The following is a 15418-nucleotide window of genomic DNA, read 5'->3' on the forward strand; positions in this document are numbered from 1 at the left end:
GTTTTTATTTTTGCCAGAAGCATAAGGCCTCAGAACAAGTCATCTGATTTATAGAAAGAGTATACTATGAAGTTCTTTGTTTCCTTGTACTGCAGGACAAAAGTTGTACTTGTTACAATGATGTAGAGGGAATTTTAAAGAGGATATAGGATTTATTGATTTAACATGCTCACATGACTCTAAAACAACAAGAAAGCTAGGCAAGATGATGAATATGTAATCCTGTCGACCCAGTTACACTGAGCTAGCAGTTTATGTGGATTATCATAACTTATTAGAATATTTCACCTTCTAAAAGACATTCAAACAATTCCAGTAATGTACATGTGGGTGCCCACAGTACCATTTTTCAGAGCTCCATCTCCAGCTCAAATCCACAGAGTCTGTTCCTTCCAGAATGTTGAAATTGACTGTGAGGTCATGTATTTGATCTCTGCTTTCCAAAACTAAATGGAAAGAAAGTGATACTGAAGTATCTAGCAATTCAATCCACTGAGTGTAAAATCAGAAATGTTCCAGTCTTCAACATTTGCTTTCAGATTTAACCACAGAGATCATTTTGTAAAGTTTTAGCTGCTATTGCTTCTGTTACATAATGCTTGGTACTGCACTCTGCTAAGAGTAAGTAGGCAGTAAGGAGCATCAACATTTCAAAGGATTCTGTGCTCTGTGGGCTTGTGGGGAACACGCTCTGTGGTTAATTCCCCTGGGCCACCCACCCCTGTGGCCTTAGGTCAGGAACTTCTACCTGAAGCAATTCCTGGTGTTCTTCATAGTATGATGGCAGGGCAAGGTTTGGGGTAAAAGCTAGCTTCCACAAAACCAACAGTGTGGACACTAATGTGAAGTGACTAAGCGCAAAGCTTGACCACATCACAGTGTGGGATTTGAGAATTCCCTTTTGGGAACCTCTAGATCTTGAGAAAGGAGAAGATATCATGTGAATGAGTTCAGATGTTTGCTTAAGATTTGTTGCAAACCATATTATTTAGGTGCCCTATGTATATAGAGCAGTCATGTCCTTAAGTCAACCTTGACAGATGGATGATGTAAATAAGCATGAAGATAACTTCCTGGCTCCCATGAAAGCCAAGCTGATGGATAGAATATTTTACAATCACTCCTTATGTCTACTTCTCACCTCACATGCTCTTTGTAACACAGCATTACAATTTATGCCTGCCTCGTGTCACATCAATAGAACTCATTTGGATTGCTCATATCATCCCTTTGGCAAACCCATTGAACACTTTTTAGACCTTATCTCATTTAATTTTCTTTCAGTATTTAATGTGGTAGACTAGTTCCTGTTTATTAAAGTGTTCCCTTGATTTCTCGTGTGTGATGAAGAAAGTATAGAAGCAATTTTTTGCAGTATTGGACACTTACTAGAATATTTTATTTTGGGAAGTTATATAGAAATGTTTAAAAATGATCGCTCTTACAACCCATCTGCCCTGTAACTTGGTAGAGGCCCAGGGTGGGGTCCTCAGAGAGCAGACTCTGCAATGGGGGTGTTTTGTAGGGTGTTAAGGAAAGTTACTGAGATGAACACCTGTGGGAGTTAGGGAAGGAAGCAGGTTTGGGCAAAAATAGAAGTTACCTGGGTGCAATCTCAACCAAGCCAACCTGCAATCTCGTGAGGGTGTCTAAAGCAGAGATGGGCTTTCAGAGTTATCTGTCTGAAGCAGGGGAGAGGAGGCCATAGCTTGGTGACTTACATCTATTGTTCTATCTATTTTGTCTCCTATCATTCACCTGTCAGCTATTATTTGGCTTTAGACTGTCCCTGGAAGGGACTACAAGACTTTTTGCAATGCAACTCTTTTTCTGTAATAAACAGAAAACCAAAGGCCATCAGGCTGCAGCACTGCCAGCTGTTGAAACAATATGCACTAATTCTAAAGAGAATCTGGGTAGAGCTTCATAGCTTCTGTTGCTATAGCTCTGCATTCTTGGGAAAATTAGTCTTTCTGGGCTTTGCTTCCCACAGCTACAAAGTAGGAGTAATGATAGTATAAATCGTGTGGGTTGTTGTGATGGCTGAAAGCACTTAGTAAGTGGTCAGTTAATTCAGTCATTGCCTTATTCTTTAGTCATTCCAGAAAGCTGCAGAAATAAGTGTGTGCTTCACAGAACATTCAAGAGATTGCCAAACTACAACCTTGGACTCATCTGAGACTCACGCCCACATTTAATTAACAAATTCTGTCAACTTTCTTCTAAATATCTTTCTTATATATGACCGCTTCTCCACTTTCAATGCACTTCCATAGTTAAGATCTTCATGCACTGTTGTCTGGACTATACCTTTGCTTGTTGTCTTTCTCTCTTTCTCCCTTACAAATAATTCTTTGTAAATGCTAATAATTGTTTACATATTCAAATACAGACATCATTTTTCTACTTAAAATCCCATTGCCAATAAGGAAAAGGACATGTTTTTTGTTTTCTTTTTTTCTTTCTTTCTTTCTTTCTTTTTTTTTTTTTTGTATGCTAAAGAGCACACTTTGTTCAGTCCAGAGGGAACAGTCACCAGAGGACACCTCACCCTCAGAAAGGTGCACCAGATGTTTGCTGATAAAAAAGAACTGGAACCCGGGTTTCTCCAGGCAGCTTTCCCATCCTCACCTCCTTTGAGGGCAAGGAAAACTCCAGCCATTATCCTAAGGCAGCTGTCGTCCACTAGAGGTAGAGCCCCTCAGGAGCTCTGTCTTGTTTTTTATAAAGAATATTCTCTTTAGATTTTTTTGAAGTCTTCATTTTTTATTTTCATTCTACATTCTCTCAAGCACAACAGACCAGCTTCTGTGCAGATTGCCTTGATGTCAGCACCAGAGAGATCATTATTAGCTATCATTAAGTCGTCCAGGATTACATCATCGACCAATGTCATCCTGTTCATGAGAATCCGAAAAAAAGATGTGTTTCTTAGCCTTTTCATCAGGCAACAGGAACTCGAACTTCATGTCAATGCAGCATGGTCTCATAAGTGCTAGATGCAAAGTTTCTATTTGGTTTGTGGGCATAATATCTTTCCCATCTCCTCTTGAATCAAATCCATACAGCTGGTTCAACAGTTCCAGCATTGTTCTCTGAATTTCTCTCACCACTGGAATTGGAGTCATATATTTTTGTCCCTAAGTATCAGTATCATCAATAAACATGATGGGCAGTGCATATTCCTTGGCGATGTGAAACAATTCCTGTATGACTTTGGGCACATCGCCTGGCTACTTCTGAATAAGCTCAGATTCAACCACTCTCAAGAAAGTGGCCAAGGCTTGGTTTTTCACTGCTTCAGCCAACAAGGGTTTACCTGTTGGACCTTTGCAAATGAACCCCCTTACAGGGCTTTATTCCCCATCTCTTTGTGATATTCTGGGTGCCTGAGAGGAACTCCACAGATTACTTCATTTCCTGGATTTGACTGTCCAACCCCCCAATCTCAGCATAGGTTCTCCTGAGGAGCCTTTTCCATCTTCATCACTGTAACCAGGGGATCCGTGTCATTCATCAGCACCCCATCACATATGCACCTTGTGGTTGAGCAGGACCGAACACCTGGTACCAGCAGATCCTTGTCCATAAAGGAAAGGATACTGATGTAGTATTCTAACCCCAGTGTTGTCAACATGATGGCATGGTTGTCATTGATGATCTTCTCCAGTGTTCCTACTGACTTTGGAGTCCCTCTCAGGTCATCCACCCTTGATCTTTCCTCCTCCTGCTTTTCTTCTAATGGTTTCATTTATTCCTGATTATTAATGAATTCTTCCTCCATGAGAAGATATCTTTAATTCTCTAACTTCAATAATTTTAGCCATCACTGAGTGTGAGGTGTCACCAATGGTAGTTTGCTGGCAGCATCTTTGTCCCTTTGTTTTCTTCTTATTTTTCCCCACTCTGGTTGGTACAGGAGGTTTGTGTTTCTTTTTCTTACCTTTCTTGCCACTGTCAGGATCATGACCACCACTCTGATTTTGACCCATCTTGACTCGGCCACTCAGGCCACCAAGGACATGTTTCTTAGCAGAGACACAACCATTTCATCAATTCTCTTGCATCAGCCAATTGGTTTTAGCTCATTTTAATAGGCTTTTTAAAATTGTTCTGGGACCTTGACAAATTGTTTTTGAGTTTAACTTCTTTCCATTGCAAAGCCATCTTTTCTTCTACAAATTCTTTTCTGGGATGTGTGTTGTGGCACAGCTGATTATGCAATGGATTGTGAAATCAGCATCCCATATGGGAGTACTCTTTTGAGTTGCAGGAGCTCTGCTTCTGATTCCCCTTCCTACAAATATGCCTGAGAAAGTAGTGAAAGATAGCCTAAGTACTTGGGTCCCTCACCCATGTTGGAAACCCAGATGGAGTTTCTGGCTCCTCTTGTAGTCATCTGGGGAGAGACCTGTGGATGGAAGATTTCACTCTCCTCTTTCTCTCTCTTGTTCTGCCTTTTGAACAAAGAAATCAAAAGGAAGGAAGGAAGAAAGGAAGGAAGGAGGGAGGGAGGGGAGAGGGAGGGAAGAAAAGAAAAGAAAAGAAAAGAAGCCGGCGCCGTGGCTCAATAGGCTAATCCTCCACCTTGCGGCGCCGGCACACCGGGTTCTAGTCCCGGTCGGGGCGCCGGATTCTGTCCCGGTTGCCCCTCTTCCAGGCCAGCTCTCTGCTATGGCCAGGGAGTGCAGTGGAGGATGGCCCAGGTGCTTGGGCCCTGCACCCCATGGGAGACCAGGAAAAGCACCTGGATCCTGGCTCCTGCCATCGGATCAGCGCGGTGCGCCGGCTGCAGCGGCGGCCATTGGAGGGTGAACCAACGGCAAAGGAAGACCTTTCTCTCTCTGTCTCTCTCTCTCACTGTCCACTCTGCCTGTCAAAAATAAAAAATAAAATAAAAAAAAAAAAGAAAAGAAGAACTTTGACTTACATAACTCATGTATCATTCCACAAACAGACTCAGACCTATGATTCTTTGCCTGGAAGAATATTGCTCTCTTTCTTCCTCTCATATATGTTACCTCCCTTCTATATTCAGATGATAATTAAGGCACTTAGCATATCATATCATAATGTGCTATGGTGTCCTGCAGAATTGCATAGTCTTGCATTTAAACCCTAACGCTACTGTTGTCAGTGTAGTGGCTTGGAACTAATTGTGCCCCTAACTTTCTGATTTACTTTAGACTTTCTGTCAAGATTAAATTAGAGAATGTATGTAAAATGCACAAAGCATGCACTCAATACTTAGTAGATATAAGCATGATTGTGTTTATCGACCTGTATTCCCCCATTTAGTACAAGCTTATCAAGAGAAGCAGCTTTGTTTTATAAACCTTTGTTTCTTGACATTTAGCAGCATGTTTGGCATGGCTGAGGAAAAGCTTGATACATATCATGTGTTATATTGAAATTGCACATAGTATAAAGGACAGACATTTGGAAAAAGTGAAATGTCAAGTGTATAAGATACAGAAACTTGAAGAATTATTATATCTATGCTAAAATGAGAATGCTTCATAATCTAAGTGAAAGTTGTTTCAAAGGTTAATTAATATATGGTCATGATGGGGCAAGGGCTGTGACGTAGCGGGTAAAGCTGCCGCCTGCAGTCCCAGCATCCCATATGGGTGCCGGTTCCAGCCTCAGCTGCTTCACTTCCTATCCAGCTCTCTACTATGGCCTGGGAAAGCAGTAGAAGATCACCCAATCCTTGGGCCCCTGCACCTGTGTGGGAGACCCGGAAGAAGCTCCTGGCTCCTAACTTTGGATTGGTGTAGTTCTGGCCATTGCAGCCATCTGGGGAGTGAACCATTGGATGGAGGACTCTCCATCTCCCTCTCTCTGTCTCTGTCTTTGTCTCTGTCTCTCTGTAACTCTCAATTTCAAATAAATAAAATAAATCTTTAAAAAAATATATGGTCATATCATCTCAGGTAGGAAAACACTATTTTCCCCTGCTGTTAAAATAAAAACTACAATGACTAATAATTGGTATAGATATATTCATTCATTTATTAATTCAACAATTATTAAGTGTCTACTAAATGCTAACAATGCTAGGTGCAAACAAGTCAAAATGAACTGAAACAAATGTAGCTTCTTTCCCCATGAAGCCTAAAGACCAATTAAGGAGGATAACCATTATATCAGCAAGTAGGGACAGTCAATGTGGTAAGTTTGCTAACAAGAAATGTCTTAGACACCACAGTAAAGGTCTTCGGAGGCACTTAACTAGCCTGGATCAGTCTGAACAAGTAGTGCAGTGAAGAACACAATGCTTCCAAAGGGCTTTGTGATCTGTATTAAGCCTTTAGATTTATGCAAGGTTACTGTGTGCATAGTCAGTAAAGGAGTATGATCATCAGATTTCCATTTTCTGAAGGTCACTCTCTCTTCTAAGTGGATATCAGATTATTAGGCAAAAATCTGTAGCTGGAAAGATCTGGGAGACCACCAGAATCTCTATTCACTATTGTTTTTTACATTCATTTTGTTTTTCAAGGCATGGTTATTATGATAGTATGATCATCAGGAATCAGTGATATAAGTGTTAGGATAATCAAGACCATGTGATTATGTAATAAAATGAGTAAGTGTAAAGAAAACTATAGAAGACAGCTTGTCCATCATTCTCACTTTTGGATTGAGTTGTTTTGCATTAAAAGGTGGATTTCTTAGCTAAGTTCAACTCACTGAGTCCAATTCATGTGCCTTGGATTACATATGTGGTAAGGCAATTAAACAGAATTTGGGAACATGTTCCCCAGTTCCAAGGAACTTTTAATCTAATTGAAGAAAATAAACAGCTCTACCCAGAGTGACTTAGAGCCAATGACAAAAATTGAACACAAGGCTTATTGTGTTTCTACACAATAACTGTTTCCCATGCCCTTATTGATGGATGGTAAATCATTATTGTCCCTTCAACTGTAAACAACCTATCTTAATTGATAGCCAGCAACAGGAATTGACCAGGAAGACTGTTGTTCTTCTATCTAAAGGAAACATGAAGCTTTATTCTCAGCTATGTATGTATAGTTTACAAGAATAGCAATGGGGTAAAAATATATCCCTAGCCATCATCCTTTGGCTTGTCCATCTGTGGAACACAGTCTAGTTCGTATCATCAGTTTCTTGAAGCCACTTACCTACCTCCATGCAATACTGCAGACAGTGAGATATGAAAGATATGAAAGAATAAAGCCACTTGGTGTACACTATGAAAATATCTTAATTATGACCATCATTCTGCTATAAGGCTGGTATTGCCACATAGCAGGTTGGGCTGCCACCTGTGATGCTGGCATCCCATATGGGTGCCAATTTGAGTCCTGACTGCTGCACTTCTGATCCAAGCTCCCTGATGTCGTGGCTGGGAAGGTAGTAGAAAATGGCCCAAAGTCATGGGCTCCAGCACCCATTTGGGAGATTCAAATGGAGCTCATGGCTTCTGGCTTTGGCCTGGCCCAGCCATGGCAGTTGCAGCTATTTGGGGAGTGAACCAGTGGCTGGAAGATCTATTTCTCTCTCTCTCTCTCTCTCTCTCTCTCTCTCTGGCTTTCAAATAAATAATCTTTTTGAAAAAGAATATCAGGTACATAGATTTTGAGCATAGTCTACTATGTATTTCAAAGCTTAGATAGTTTCTTATTTTGAATGTATCACTAATAATCCAATAAGTTTAAAATACCTTTAGTGTATGTATGTCTTCCTGGGTAGACTAGTGTGTTAGTACTTTGCAGTGGTTTGGTGTAGAGTTTGAATCCTATTCTACTCTTGACTAATTATGTATGTGTAAACAGATTCACTATACTCTCTGTGCCTCGTTTTTATTGCTAATATAAAGGTAATAATAATAGTTACCTCATTGGGTTTGTTTGGAGGGTTAAATGAGTCAATACATGTAATGAGTTTAAAATAAAACTTGGTGGGGTGGTTGTGGCTCAGTTTAATCTGATGCTTGGCACACCTGGATCCCATATTGGGGTGCCATTTCAAGTCCTGGCTACTTTATGCTTCCAATCCAGCTTCCTTCTAATGTGCCTGGGAAAGCAGCAGAAGATGGCCCAAGTACTTGGGCCCCTGCCACCCACATGGGAAACTCATATGGATTTCCAGACTGACTGCTGAATTCTACCAAACTTTTAAGTAATAACTAATTCCAATTCTTCTCAAACTGTTCAAAACAATTGAAAAGGAGAGACTCCTCTCAAATTACTTCTGTGAGGCCAGCATCACCTTAATTCCAATACCAGAAAAAAAGGTACAGCAAAAAAATAGAACTATATACCAATATCCCTGTTGAACATAGATGCAAAAATCCTCAACAAAATACTAGCTAATCAAACCCAACAACAAATCAAAAAGATCACTCACCCAAACTAAGTGGCATTTATCCCTGGTATGCAGGGATGGGTAAATATGCACTAATCAATAAATGTGATGCATTACATTAACTGAAGAGTAAAAGCCATCACTATCTTTTCATAAAACCGTAAACATGGGAAGGCATGCTTCTATAATTAAATATATTTCATATTGAAGCAAATCACTACTCCAGAATTCTGAGTTGCTAAATGAAATATTTATAACTATCTTTATTGTATTTTATATAAATGGTTCAAAATCCACCAATAACTCTGAGTTGGACAGATGGTAGTTATCAGAGTTTCATGTCCTGTTGGACTCACATGATTGTCTCACATGAAAGCTGTATATAAATGTCAAGCATATTCATTAGAGGGTAAGATGTAAGGTGGTATCAATGTTGCCTCATTCGAGATTAGAGTAAAAGTCTCACAACATGTGATTTTATACACCCTATTTTATGATTAGAAAAACCTACTCCTCCACCAAGGGTATATGAACCTTCCAACAAAGTTCTATCTCTGAAATATTATATGACGGTGAATGATTATCACTCACAAGGGTCTAGAAGATTCCAATTCATTAAAACAAATTTATTAACTACACATTCTGTGTCCAGTATTAGGGTATACATCGGAGTAGCAACACAAAGAAAATGCCAACCTTCTGGCCAAGAAAATTCTCATTTATGGAGGATAAAAGCAAATAAAAAACGCATACTACAATTTGATAATAGAGGTATGTAAAATGTAAGGTTATGAGATAGGAGAGGCAATAAAATTTTGATGTTGAACACAGAGAAAGCCATTCTCAGCATGGTAGAAGCTGAGCTGAGGGCAAGAAGAATTTAACCACTAAACAAGATAGTTTTAAAGCAAAACTGTTGAGATTCAGAGATCACTGAAATTTAAGTTTTCCTGCATCATTGCAGATGTTATCCAGTAATAAAGGACTTTGTCGAACAAATCATGAAGTGTGATATACTACTATAATCATAATGATCTCTGATCATTTTAACTGTATATGAGTGAAGTTGATATCTTTTAATTTGATTGTAGTTTATAGCCCTTGCCTATATCATATTGAACTGTGGTCATTTTACTTGTTGAACTGTTTATTTAGTGGAAAAATTAAACATTTGATTATAATGTAAATTAAAAATATGTTATCTCAGAAATTTAAAAGAAAGGAAGAGAGAGAGAGAGAAAGGAAAGAAGGAAAGAAGGAAAGTGGAGGGAGGGAGGACAAGAAATATTATATTTTTAGAATTTTATCTATGAACTACATTAAATCTATTCTCTTTATATTAATATCACAATTTAACAATTAAAAATAAGAAGGATAAGTTCCTGTATCTGTCAGCAGTAAGGCTATATAACAGCTGGAAAAAGTGTTCACCCAACCAAAACTGGGAATGTTTTTTATAAAGTAAGGTACAAATTATTTACATTGTAACTACATTGGCTATAGATAAGAGGAACAGGATTATGAGAAGCACAGAAAGTTTTGGGATGGGAATGCAGTCCATAAGGAGAAGTAATTGCTCTTTCTGGATTCTATAGGTAGGATGTGGTGGTACCTAGATAAGATTTTGACAGATTTCAGGAATGTAAAACAGCTTTTGTTCTTTCAGGCATGTAGTTTGTTTACTAACCGTCCCGACTCTTCCCTTTTCCATTTCCTGTCCCTGACATGTAAGACAGCTTAGAATTTTTCTCTTACCAATAGTGTCAAAAGAAAAAGAATTTTATTTCTGGCTCAAGTAAATCTGCTTGTGATTTGTGCTGCTGATCGCTGGCTTGGAGCATGCAACTGAAGGGACATAGTATAGAGTGAAGGGCAAGATCATATGCAGAGTACCTTCCCATTTTCCCATATCTTACCACAAAAATCTATCCTGGTTATCCAGAATTCTTTTGTTCTTGTTCGTGTTAGATGTTAGTTTGTAGGAAGGCGCAACATAATGAAAAAATATGCTTATATTTCTAATTAGTTTTACTTGGGCTTAATTCAACTTGCAATGAAAATTAAGTACTCATGGAGAGTGAACGTAATGTGGAGACTCTATTTCCCTCATTTTATAGATGGAGAAATTGAAGGTTAGAGAGTTTGATCACTTACTGTTAAGAGGTTAACAAAGACTGACTACAAACTCTTTCCATGTGGTGGGAATAGCAGAGAATTGGAAATCTATGAATCTGGTTGAGAGTCTTAATATAGCTATCTATTGGCAAACCAAGAGCCACATCACCTTGCTACATCTGTAAAGGAGAGGTTGAACAATGGACAGAGAGTCATTGGACAATTTGAAATTGAAGATCCTTGTAGCCCGCTTCAAGGTTTGAAGTGCTATGGTTTTGTCTGTGTATGCATAAGGGCATGTTCCTTCTGGTGATAATTCTGATCATAGAGGGATATGATGACTGATTCACGCAGTGTGCTTAGAGGCCAGACACATCACTGGATGGAACAGAGACCATCACTGAATCAATGCAAGTATGGATTTAATTCATTCATTTACTAAAGGCCCTCTTCTGGCCTTAGTTTTATAATCAGCCTAAGGAATTATTTAATTTTTTGCCTTTTCCTTTATATGAAAAGAAATGAGAACCTTCCTCTGGAGAATACAGCTCTTGGTTTTCCATTTAAAGAAAAAAAAGTCTCCATGGCCAGTGCTTGTGTTTTAAAATCAGAAAAGGGATTTTTATTTTGTGTTATCTTGAGTTTTGTCATCTTTCTTTTACCCTGTAGTTATGCTCCCAAATACAGTAGAATGAAAGTGCTTGTAAGTAGGTATTTGGAAAGGAAAACCCACAGAAGGGTCTTTTAAAGTTATAGATGGGGGCAGATGTGTGGGAATATCAGAAGTTTTTAACTTTGATGTTTTACAATGATCTGTGAACTGCTGGTTCATTTTGGCCACGGGCAAGTTACTGGGGCTTTCTAGTAATTCACATTCTTTGGAGATTAAAAAAAAAAGGTGGCCACTCTGGTCATTTAAAACCCTCTGATGTTAGTACTACTCTTGGGGTTTAGAATAAAAGCAAAAAACTTTGAAGTCAGAACACTGGCTCAGCCACTGTTGGTTGTGTGATTTCAGATCATATTTGTGAGTCTTCATCTCTCATATGTAAAATGAGAATCAAAGTCTTTATTTCACAAGTTTGTCAGGAAGTTTAATTGCAATCATGTATGAAAAGTACTTAGTCCAATGCCTGGCTGAATTTTAATAAATGAATACTAATTACATTGTCCAAGGACAACAAAGACTAGTATGGGTATTTTGAGTTAACAAAAGTAACACTCAAACCATAGTATTCCAGGTTCATTGGGCAAGAACTGCTACATATTACATTTGGGGCAGTTGTGAGCCTACTGGTTATGATGCTGTTTGTGATGCTCATGTCCTTTGTACTAGAGTGGGTGAGTTAAGTCTCAATTCTGCTGCCAATGCCAGACTTCTGCTAATGGCACCCTGGGAGATTGCAGGTGGTAAATAATTAAGATGCATGACACTCTTGTGGGAAAACTAGATGGATTCTTGGCTCATAGCTTTGACTTTCTCCCAGCCCCAGCCATTGAAGTCATTTTGGAAGTGAACATTCTTCCTCTTTGTCTCTGTGAGGGCTTTCTCCCTCTTTGTCTCTATATCTTTCTGTCTTTCTTGCTCTCTCAATTAATAATTAATTAATTAAAATACTTTTATACTTTGCATATTTAACCTATGTACATCATATAACAGCAACGATGTTGTTAGTAATCAAATAGAATAGAAAATAATCAACACAATATGCTTGTGTGCTTGCCAAGTTTTTATCAGAAATTTGAAAGCGTATGATTCAAATTCTTCTGCAGGAAATCAACACAATGGCATTATACCTGCATCAGACATTTTGGTGAATTTTCAAGAATATCTGAAATGTATGGTTGGTTGTGATTATTTGTGAAAAGCAGACATAGGTAGAAAAGATGTAAACTGGTGGATTAATAAAATAATCCCTGGGGTATGTACAGCATAGTAATTTACTTTTCATGGAAGCAGCTGACATAGCTGAGCTCAGATATCAAACATGTGTATACACGAGGCTGTTAATTTTTAGTGCAAAACCTTGGATGGAAGCCAATAAATTCCGGGAAAGGGAAATAGTATTATACAGATACTTTCATAGAGGTCTTTGATGTCCACAGAAAACGCTTCCTGAAAAGACAATTATTTGCTTCTTTGGTTCATCATTGAGGATTGCCAGAGCTAGGTCATTTTGTATCCAAAGACCACCACAAAGTCCAGAGAGGGTAGGAGAGGCTCTCCTTTTAAATTCTTGGCAATCCATTTGCATTTTCCAAAAGTTAGTTGACAATTACATGGTTTTGCGACTTCCCATGTAATTGCGTTGCAAAAATAATAAGAGAGGAAACAAGCAGAGGTTATGTTAACAGGCCCCTGGTGGTTATCAAGGATGTGTGGTTCAGCCTTTGAAGTCAGTTTCAATAGATTTTTCATGTAAAATAAGTGTAGCAAATTGCTCCTATTTCAGGTTTTACTAGTAATAATGTTTAATGCATTGATGTTGTTTCTTGTATATTTCTTATAAATTTGTTTCCTCTGAAAGAAAATAACACTACTATTTTAGAAATCGGAACTCTTCTATTAGGTTAAGAAAAATGGGAGATAAAGGTTACATCTCTATTTCTATTTTTATCTTCTGTAATAAAATTAATTCATGTGTATGATATTAAAAATCAAATAGACCCAGAAACCTAAAATAATACAAAGCAATGGCCTTGCTTTTTAGCTTCTCACTGAAAAAATATCCTTCTCAAAATTTCTTTCCTGTATGTTCAGAAAATAAACAAGAAATAAACATAACTGAAAACAAATGTTACATACAGACCCACTGACATGCATGATATTGTTAGGTATATACGAATAGCTGTATACCATACTATCTAATGTTTTGGTTTTTCACTTAACATGTCTTGGAGACTTTTCAATATTATTACAAAAAGATCTACTGTGTTCTTTTTGACATCTGTATCTCATTTTTTTGTTCAGATGTGCTATAATGTATCTCAAAGATTTCTATATGCTGCCATTATACATTTAGTAATGAACAGTATACATTTCTGTATGAAATTTCTGTGTCAAAATGTAGCTGTGTTTCAAATTTCAACATACATGTGTTCCATCAGTGTGTGAGAATGAGATTTAGGCAAGTAATATCTTGCTTTATCTGTTTACCCTCCTTTGCACCTGGTTGGAGGTGTGATACCAAAGTCAGCTGAACAAGTAAATTAAGTATAGAAACTTGGGATACAAGAGAGATATTATTTTAGTCAGGATCCCAACAGGGAATAGAAATCACTCTCAAGACCATTTAAGGAAGATTCATTTACAAAAGGATGACTTAAAACAAAAATGCAAGTGGAACTCTGGTTGAGGGTGAGGAGGAGCTGAGGGGAAAACAAGGGGTATTGCAATCAATCAGATCTGGTAAATGGTGGCTAGCTGTGTTGTCACCACCCCTAAGCTAAAATAGAGAGGGGAAGAAGTGGATACTGAATCTCAAAAAGAGTCACAGAAACAAGTTCAGGATCAGTAGCTTTAGGTTGAGGGCCCAGACATCAGCAAGCTGTCCTTCTTTACATGTTTCTGGGGCTTCCCCTTGGATGAAACCAAGTAGAAGCCAAAGCATATGCTTTTTGTTGGGGCTCATATCAATCATACTGGTTCACATAGCAAAGGGGAGGGGTGAAGAGTGTGACAAGCAGATATGAAGGGTCAAAAATTTAAATATTCCCTACACAGATGATTTCTATTATCTCTCTTATTTTAAGAATGGCCATCTCGGCCTGCACCGCAGCTCACTAGGCTAATCCTCCGCCTGTGGTGCCGGCACCTCGGGTTCTAGTACCAGTTGGGGCGCCAGATTCTACCCCGGTCGCCCCTCTTTAAGTCCAGCTCTCTGCTGTGGCCCAGGAATGCAGTGAAGGATGGCTCAGGTCTTTGGGCCCTGCACCCACATGGGAGACCGCAAGGAGGCACCTGGCTCCAGGCTTTGGATAGGCACAGTGCGCCGGCCCCAACGTGCCAGCTGTAGTGGCCACTTAGGGGTGAACCAACGGTAAAGGAAGACCTTTTTCTCTGTCTCTCTCTCTCCCACTGTCTAACTCTGCCTGTCAAAAAAAAAAAAAAAAAAAAAAAAAAAAAAAGAATGGCCATCTCAGACCACATGAGGATGCATAAAATCTTTATAAATTTCTAAGGCTGGTAAAATATTAACTTGTCCATTATCTATTTACTCAATTTTTTAAGTGTCTTGGAAGAAGAGCCATGCCTACCTTACTCATCACTTTCAACAGCCCCATAACAATGCCCAAAACATACAAAGTATTTAAGCAAGTAAATATTTGGCAAAAAAGTTTTGTATTTCTGAACTTGATATTTTATATTGCTACTTAAGCCAGTGCTTTCATCACTAATGCATTCTTCAGTGCTGATGGCATGACACAAGTCAGGGGCGATTTCCTTCTGGAGAATGGCTGGGTTCTCATGTCCATGGAGACACCAGTCCTAGAGCTGAGGCTACGCTTAACTCTGCTCTTCTCTTGGGTTCTCTGAGTACCGAGTTCTGGGACATATTGATTTTGCAACTGCAATACAGCCATAAGTGATCGAGAGGCATTTCAGGTATATAAAAAATTCTAGTCTTTGGGAGGTTTCCATTCCTGCTGGGCTGAAGTTCTCTGAACCCTAGGTTGAAAAATCTTGAGCATCTGTACATGCTGTACATTTTCTTGGTAGAGCTTTCTCTTCTGGGATACATATAACTCCACTTTATTATTCTCCTAAGTTATCTCTGGACTTGGTTGACCCTCATTCCATAAAAGCCACTCTCATATTTAATTGTGTTTATTTCTTGAATGCTTGTATTGAATATGAAATGTTGTTGTCCAACTGCTGGCGAGGCTTGGAACCTGTCTTTTTCATCATATTCTTCACAAACACAGAGTTTCACACATAATAGGCACAAATAGAAGTTGAACTTAC

The 15418-nt window shown here is 38.7% G+C and overlaps 1 protein-coding gene and 1 pseudogene across 3 annotated transcripts in view; one reads left to right on the forward strand and one right to left on the reverse strand.

Annotated features, from left to right (window-relative positions):
- Positions 1-15418, forward strand: part of COLEC10 (collectin subfamily member 10) — a 231954-nt gene that overhangs the window by 128518 nt on the left and 88018 nt on the right. The gene's annotated exons all lie outside the window — the stretch shown is intronic.
- LOC100351484 (26S proteasome regulatory subunit 4 pseudogene) lies at positions 2686-3992 on the reverse strand (annotated as a pseudogene).

The sequence above is a fragment of the Oryctolagus cuniculus genome, chromosome 6, assembly GCF_964237555.1.
Source record: "Oryctolagus cuniculus chromosome 6, mOryCun1.1, whole genome shotgun sequence".
Lineage (NCBI taxonomy): Eukaryota > Metazoa > Chordata > Mammalia > Lagomorpha > Leporidae > Oryctolagus > Oryctolagus cuniculus.